This window comes from Elephantulus edwardii, unplaced genomic scaffold, assembly GCF_000299155.1.
Source record: "Elephantulus edwardii isolate Elephantulus edwardi_28Jun2011 unplaced genomic scaffold, EleEdw1.0 scaffold00092, whole genome shotgun sequence".
In the NCBI taxonomy this organism is placed as follows: domain Eukaryota; kingdom Metazoa; phylum Chordata; class Mammalia; order Macroscelidea; family Macroscelididae; genus Elephantulus; species Elephantulus edwardii.
In genome coordinates, this window is record NW_006399842.1 from 383329 (window position 1) to 392627 (window position 9299).

A 9299-nucleotide genomic window follows, 5' to 3' on the forward strand; every position below is an offset into this window, starting at 1 on the left:
GGTCAGAAAAAAAAATATTCTCTCTAAGATTAACTGACTGGTTCAGTGCTACAAAAATTATCTCAAAGTGATAGAAACGGCACAAGCCTGGACAGAGTTTTGTCCTGTTGTGCCTGTGGTAGGAACCAATTCACCAGCACCTAACAATATCACACTTTATAAAGAAATGGTTTTTAGAAGGATATAATAAAGACTAATTTCTCTTTCTGACTTATTTCCTCAAGATCATCTATCATGGTGCTGCCAATTGGCCCAGTGGTGAGAATCGTTGTCTTCTTGATACTGAATTTCAATCCATATTGAAGATTACAGTCCTTGACCTTCTGCAGCAAATGCTTCAGGTCCTCCTCAGTTTTGGGAAGCAAGGCTGTGACATCTGCATAATGCAGGTTGTTGATGAGTTTTCTTGCAATTCTGATGCCACACTACTCCTCATAAAGTCCAGCTTCCTAAATGATCTTAGAATCAAATATAGTAAAACATAGTACATAACTTTTCATTTTTAGTAAATGCATGTATATATTACAACTCAACATCAAGAAAACGCAAGTCCTTACCACTGGGACAATAGGCAAGGCCATTATAGATGGAGAAAAAATTAAAACTGTCAATTATTTTATCTTAGATCCACAATTATCACACTTGGTACAAGCAGTCATGAGATCAGGAGGTGCATTTCTTTGGGCAAGGCAGCTGTCAGCAGCCTCTCCAAAATATTAAAGAGCAATGATGTGAATATGAAGACTAAGGTACACTAATATTCAAGCCATGGTATTTTCAGTCACGTGCAATGCATCTGATAGACGGGCAATGAATAAGCATGACAGAAGAATTGATGCCTTTGAGTTGTGGTGTTGCAGAAGGATACTGAAAATCCCATGGACTGCCAAAAGAATGAACAGGTATATCTTGCAAAATGTACAGCTAGAGTGTTCCTTGGAAGCAGGGATGGCAAAGCTTAGTCTCATACTTTGGATATGTTGCTAGGAGAGGCTGTTCTTGAAAAGGGATATAATAGTTGGAAAGATGGAGGGTCAGTGAAAGAGAGGAAAATTCTCAGCTAGATGGATGGACACAGTGACTACCACAATGGGATCAAGTATATCAGACATAATGAGGATGGCACAGGATAGAATAGGACTCAGATTTGTTGTTCATAGGGTTGCTATAAGCTGTACTCAATTTGACAGCACCTAACAACAACAATATTTTATATATTATATATATAAATTTATTTTCTCTATATAAATAGATATAATATCATTACTATAATGTCATATATTAATTATAATACTTTATAATTATAATTATATAATATATACTTTATAGTATATAATTACTATTATAATATAGAATTATAATACTATAATATATAAACTATATATATATGTGTGTGTGTGTGTATATATATATATCTCTGGAATCCAGTTTGAAAGTCCTCTGCAGGAGTCGGACTCGACAGAAGCTTGTAGGCTGGTATTTGTGAGCATTAGTGTGGAATGATGATTCACTAAGGGAAGTGAGACAATGTGATAAGGCCTTCTATTTAAAACCCTTTTGATCAGAAGTATGGGGCTGGAATCCAATTTTAAAGTCCTGTGCAGGAACCAGGCTCTACAGAAGCTTGTTGGCTGGGATTGGTGAGCATTAGGGTGGTATGTTGTTGCACTAAGGGAAGTGAGATGATGTGATAAGGAAAAAATGCAATAATGGTTACCCGTGGTGGATAGTGTTTGGTGAAGCTTCCTGATTAAAACAAGCTTGGAAACAGGACTGGCATCCACTTCCAAAATGGCTTGCCTCTGGAAACACTATGAATGTGGAGAAACAATGGAAGTTATACAAAGTGTTCAGGTCTTTTGTTCATAGGTTTACTATGAGTCGTCTATGACTCAATGGCACTTAACAACAACAACAACAAATATCTATACATATATGTGTATGTGTATATATATATATATATTTATATTTTTTATGTATATACACATATATAACTAAATGTTTTGCCACTTCAGAATTTTTTATTTGCACAATTCTGTGGTTAATTATGTCCATTATATTATGTAGTCATTCCCACTATAAATTCAAAATCATTGCCATACAGCTGGCTCTTACTCATAGAGAGTCCTCCATCTGGTGTCCGAGGTTATAAATTACAACAGGAGGTGACTAGATTTGAACCACTGAAACTATAACCTTTACAATATTAGCACAACTCACTATGGACTATACCACCAGAATTCCCTCATTACCACTGTACATTCCCAAATTTTTCTATTTATTTGTATCATTCCCAGATTTTTCCAAGAGCAATTCAGTGTACTCTAAAGTTATGACTTCTTTTCCCGCCTTCCTTCCAGTTCCAGTTATAATCACTAATAAACTTTGGTCTTTGTATATTTGCCTATTCTAAGAATTTCACATAAGAGCAATCATAGAATATTTGTTAGATTCTGATTGAATTATTCTAGTCAACACAATGCTTTCAAGTTTCATCTGGCTTATAGTAAAAAGGTAGAAACAATGCCCATTAGAAGATTGATGAATAAGGAAATACAATGGAATATGTCTGTTATAAAGAGAAAATGAGCATTTTCTTTTTAAGTTTTGGTGGAGTCTTGAACATACAATAGGCTGCCAAGAAAACAAATAAGTCTGTCTTGGAGAGGGTGAAACCAAGTGTCTCCTTGGAGGTTAGGATTTTGAAGCTCCACCTCATTTACTTTGGGCACGTGGCTAAGAGACATGGGTCCTTGGAGAAGGACATCATGCTTGGAAGGGTGGCCAGACATCACAGGAGAGGAAGACCCCAGATGAGATGGATTGATTCAAAGACTGGGGCAGTGGGGATTGGTGTGTCAGAATTAGTGAGATTGGCTCAGGACAGGGAGGTTCAGAGCTGCTGTACATAGGGTCACTATGCATCGCAGGTGACTCACCACACATGACAACAGTAACATGCTATGACAGGTTTGAAAGCAGAAGGGGCATCCACTTCCTAAACAACATGCCTCCGGAAACTCTATGAGAGGCTTTAGGCCTTTTGTTCATAGGGTCGTTATGGTCATGCTTGACTCAAAGGCAATCAACAACAACAACAACAGCATCTTAAAATCATTTGTCATTTCAGAATTTATAAAAGCAACACACAGATAGAACAATATAAACTTGCATAAGAATACCAGCACACACCTTTCTACTTGGTTGCAGTGATCAGATCATCCAAGATGAGTTCTTTAGGTAATGTGGAGGGAAAAGTAGTTCAAGAAGATATACTTTCTTCTGAAGCAGTACTGTTAGCTTTCTGTGCTGCACAAAGTCCCCACTTTACCTGGCCAGACCGAGATGCTACATCCCACACAGACTGGAATACAAGGCCACGCAAAATTGTACAGTCTCACAGATTTGTATGTGCCATAGTGGCCACAAACACCAAATATATAATAGTACAATAATTAACTATCTTTTTTATCCTGACAGTATTAATCAAATAGAGTTTGCTTACCATTTATTGTTGAAGAGCACACTGGCTGAGTCATGGATTCCTACTAAGTTGGTAACTCTTCTCTGCACAAATTCTTTCAACTTATCCATTCAATTAATCCATTCCTTACGCTTTCAGAAGAAGTCATTGACATTTAGTGTACTGCTAAGCCAGCCTCCCAGCACAGGCAAATACAGTCTGATTATTTGCAGGCCATAGGAGCAGTGATTATAAGTTATAACAAACTATTGGTGGTTCTATAGTGCTGCTTGGAGATAAAGCGACAATCTCCAGTTGTCACTATTAGGGCTAATATAAGCAGTGTTTGTAAATTTTATACCTAATAAACCAAAAAAAGCAAGGGAACACATGCATGCATTGGCAGGATATATCTAGACTTCCAGGATCTATACAGAAACCTTAGTGATCAGAATTCTGTGATCAGCAGAGCTAGTCAATTGTTCAAGCCCTTCACCAGTTCATGTGAGAAAGAAGTGACAGCGTACTTCCATAAAGATGGTTTATAGCCTTGGGAACCATAAGGGGCAGTTCTACTCTGTTTTATGAGATCACTATGAATAGGAATCAAATCCATGACAATGAATATATGTATGGTCCATACTAAGTATGTTCTATCAGATTTTCTATGATAATAATATTGTTGCTGTTATTGTTAAGTGTCATTGAGTGGATTTGAACTCGTATTGACCCTATAAGGAATAGAATAATACATTGCCCAATCCCGCGACATTCTCATGATCTCTCTGCTGAGCTTAAACCTTTTGCAGCCTTTCTGTCAATTCAGCTCATTAGAGTCTTCCTCCCCTTTTATGTTCTTCTTTTCCAAGTAAAATGTCCTTTTCCAGGGCCTAGCCACATTCCCAAAGTATGTGAGACCAAGTGTTACCAAACCCTGACTCTAAGGACCACTTCAGTTGCATTTCTTCCAAGACAGATTTGTTTGTCCTTTTGACAGTCCATGTTTTAATAAATATTCCTCACCAACAGCAGGGAGCTCTGCTGTCCTAGTGGTTAGGAGCTGTGCAGCAATCCCAAAGGTACATGGTTCAAATTCACCAACTGTTCTACAGAAGGAAGATGACCAATCACCTCCCATGTGATTTATTGCCTCTGAAAAGAAGCTGGAGGGTAAGATATGAGTCATTTCTGACTTGATGGTATTTAACAACAACATCAACCACACAATTCAATTTTCCTTGTCTTCCTTAAACATGGTCTAATTTTTGCATGCACTTCCTAATTTTACTTATGCTTTCTAACTCCCCTGTACAATATGGCCTTCACTAGTTTTATGTGGAAGCTCTGTTGGTCTACTGGTTAAGGAGTTGTGCTGCCAACACAAAGACACATGTCTCAAATTCACCAAATGCTCTATGGGAAAAAGATAGGCTATTTCCCAAAGTGATTGAGTGCCTCTGAAAACCCACTGGACAGTCAGCTATGAGGCAGTTCCATCTCAACAGCCCACAACAACAGTCCCTTGAGATTATATGTCACCTGAAATGTGACTAATAAAGCTGAATAGCAAATTTTTAGTTTTGCATTCGCTTTAATTCGTTTTACCTTATATGGCCACATATAGATGGTGACCATTATTTTGGATACTGCAAAACTGCATTTTTCCAAGAAGAAAACAGAATGTGAGTCAGTTAATCACAATACGTGATTATACCAGTGACACAAGTACACAAGCACATATGTACACATATTCTAGATACGCACATCTAAGTTTCCCACCTTGCTATGATCTGTGTCAGTCCTTAGTGACCAAGATGCTATCTGAGTCCTAGCCTTTGTTCTTACACTTTGATAGACCAATGATCTTTATCACCTTCGTGTTTATTTACTAGAACTACAGTAAGGGGCCTGAAGATCCCCACTTACCAATAAATCCAGAACCCGGGGGAAACTTCTAGGTAGAGATGACACCAACAGGCCTAATTGCCCAATTTCTCTTCTTCCTCTTGAGATATATCCTGTCAGAGGCCAACAGGGCTGAGCATAGGACCCACAGGGGAAAGCGTCCCTAACATCAGACCTGTGAGGCTCCCCTCTGTCAATTCATTAGGAGCAGCAGTTCTCATGGGCAGGGTTAACCTTTCAAGAGAAAAACATGGGAGCCATGTCTACATATATCACAGGATAAGTGCAGTTCTTGAAAAAAATCCCAATCTTCATTAAAGCACAAATTTCACAGCTTCCTGGGGACCTGCAATTCTCTCTACTCCCTGTGATGTTATATTGGGCAGGTGCTCTTCTTGTCTCGGGGATAGTAAGTGGAAATACTGAGGCCAAGGGCATTAAACAAATACTGAACAGAGATCAATAAGTGCTGTTCTGCCTCTTGCTCATTTACTAATTAATATTTCTAAGTCTCTCTGCTAACCTAGAAGATCTGCACTGTGTGGCACTGTTAACCAAAAGGCTGAGGGTCTCTGACAGTTCAAACCCACCAGCAGCTCTGCAGGAAGAAGATGGCATTTCCTCCCATTAAGATTCACATTCTCAAACCCAACAGAAGATCCTTATGACTCTGAATTGACTTGATTCCAATGTGTTTGAGGGTTTTTCTGCCAACCTGGAAGCCCATGGAGAACAATATCAAGATAACAAATATTCTTACCACTGCACCAAAAGGATGGATGGAGATTGAAACTGTCAGCAGCTCATCTTGCTTGGGTACACAGTTAACACCCTTGGTACCAGCAGTCAAGAAATAAGGAGACACATTGCACTGGGAAAATCTGCAGTTAGGGACCTTTCTAAATTATTAAGGAGTAGTGAAGTCAGTTGGAAGGCTAATGTGAGTCTGATTCAGGTTTTCTTGTTGTTGTCTTTGCTATGTGCCATTGAGTCACCTGCAACCCATAACGACCTTATGTAGAGCAGCTCTGAACCCTGCCCTGTCCTGACATAGCCTCACTAATTCCAACACACCAACCCCCATTGCCCCAGTTACTGTATCAATACATCTCATCCTGACCTTCCTTTCTCTTGCTCCTCCCTCCACTCTTCCAAGCATAGTGTCTTTCTCCAAGGACCTGTCCCTCCTGGCCATATGCCCAAAGTATGTGAGCTGGAGCTTCAAAATTCTAGCCTCCAAGGAAAAACTTGATTTCACCCTCTCCAAGACAGACCTATTTTTGTTTTATTGGCAGTCCATGGTATATTCAAGATTCTTGTCCAGCACTCCACAATTTGAAGGCATTGATTCTTCTTCTGTCATCCTCAGTCATTGTTCTGCTCTGTGACACAGAGCAAATAATTATGAAGACATGGCCTGGATTAGGCACGCCTATGTCTCTAGACTGACATCGTTGCTTTTCAGCACTCTGAAAAAGTCCCTGACAGCAGATTTCCCCCAATGCAAACTGTCTTTTGATTTCCTGACTGCTGGTGTTAAGTGTGTTGATTGTGGGGCTGAGCAAGTTGTAACTGTTAACAACCTCAATCTCTTCTCCATCTATCATGGTGCTGCCAATTGACCATAGTCTTTCCAATTACTAGCTATGCATCCAAGAGCTGCACAATGAATAGGGTGATAGAAAAAGAATTGACCCCTTTGAGCTGTGGTGTTGGAGAAGAGCACTGAACATCCTCTGGACAGCCAAGAGAACAAACAGATATGTCCTGGAGAGGGTACAGCCCAAGTGCTCTTTGGAGGCAAGGCTGATGAGGCTTTATCTCACATACTTTGGACATGTAGCTAGGAGGAGCTATTCCTTAGAGAAAGACATGATGCTGGGAAGAGTAGAGAGTCAGCAAGAGAGAGGAAGATCCTCAGCCAGGAGGGCTGATGGGCTCTTGTGTGGCAGGAAGTGTGAGGATGGTTCAGGATACAACAGGGTTCAGATCTTTTGTTCACAGGGTTGCTAAGAGTCATACTCAACTTGATGCCACTTAACACCAAAATCCGGTCACCCAGACAACTCACAAACCACACACACATGCTATATTTTCCAAGACTATCACTGCCTGACAACATACCCAAAGCATATATGACAGTCACCACCTTTACCTCCAGGGACCACCCTATAGGACTTCCTCCAAGACAAATTGCTCTTTCAACAATCCACAGTATATTAAATAGTCATCACCAACAGCATAATACAAAGGCATAGATTCTTCTTCAGTCTTCCTTATCCATTGTCCAATTTTCACATTCATATAAAGCAATTGAAAATATCATGTCTTACATCAGGCATAGCATAGTCTTTAAACTGACACTGTTGCCCTTTAACATCATAGCCTTTAATTGTCATCTTTGCCCTTCAGAATATTTATTACTGCCATATGCCTTATTCATCATCTTATCCAGAAGTCCAGAGACTAAAATCTTTTTTTTTTGAGACTAAAATCTTTACAGGAGGAAATTGGCCATCTTTTTCCATGGAGCAGCTGATGGACTTGAACCAATGAACTTTTAATTTGTAGTGTAACATATTAAGCACCACACCATCAGAGCTTGTTTGTAGTTCTAAATGGAAAATATAAAGAAAAACCACAATTAGGGACCCTTACATAAATATTTTAAATGTCTAGAATTTTCAAAGGTCAGATAAAATATTGACAGATAGTGACAATGTTAAGTCTTCCTATCAGTGACCATGATACATTCTTCCACTTACATTTTTTTCCCTTTTCTTTCTTGTAGTCATTTTTTGTTGCTTTCTTTATATATGTCTTTAATGTCTTTGATTAGAATTATTCTTACATATTTCAGCTTTGGAGTGGTTATTGGATGGATATTTATTTTCAAACAAATGAAAATAAGATCAATATCTCATATGATATATAAAACTAACTCAAGATGTGTTGAGGACCTAGATGTAAAATTTAAAACTATAAAGTCCATCAAAGAAGAAATTGAGACAAACTTAGGAACCTAATGTGTGGCATAAATAGACTATCAAATAGAACAGAAAAATGCATAGTCAGCAGAAGATGACCTAGATGATTAAGACCCAGGGATGTGTCCTATCTTCACGCCTTTTAAACCTGTATGCAGAACAGATTATCCAGGAGGCTGAGCTCTATGAGGAGAAATGTGGGGACAAGATTGGTGGAAGATCTATCAACAATCTATGTTATGCAGATGACACAACCCTGCTTGCTGAAACTGAGGGGGACCTGAAGCGCTTGCTGCAGTGGGTCAAGGATTGCAGTCTCCAATATGGATTGTGGCTCAATGTCAAGAAGACAAAGATTCTCACCACTGGGCCAATTGGCAGCATCAGGATGGATGGTGAAGAGATTGAGATTGTCCACAGCTTTAGTTTGCTTGGCTCCACAGTCAACACTCTTGACACCAGTAGCCAGGAAATTAAAAGAAGTATTGCCATGGGAAAGTCTGCTGTTAGGGACCTCTCCAACGTACTGAAGAGCAATAGTGTCTCTCTGGAGACTAAGGTGCATCTGATACAGGCCATGGTCTTTGCAATCACTTGTTAGGCATCAGAGAGTTGGATAATGACCAAGGTGCTGGAGAAGAGTATTGAGAGTACCATGGACTGCTAGGAAAACAAACATACTCATCCTGGAAAGGATTAAACCAGGTGGCTCCTTGGAGGCAAGGATTCTGAGGCTCTGTCTAACATACTTTGAACATGTTGTAAGGAGAGACTGGTCCTTGGAGAAGGACATCATGCTTGATAGGGTGGAGGGACAGTGCAGGAGGGGAAGGCCCTCTATGAGGTGGATTGATTCAGTGACTGGAGGAATCAGGATGGGAGTGTCAGAGACAGTGTGATTGGCACAGGACAGAGCAGCGTTTAGGGCTGTTGTACATAGGGTC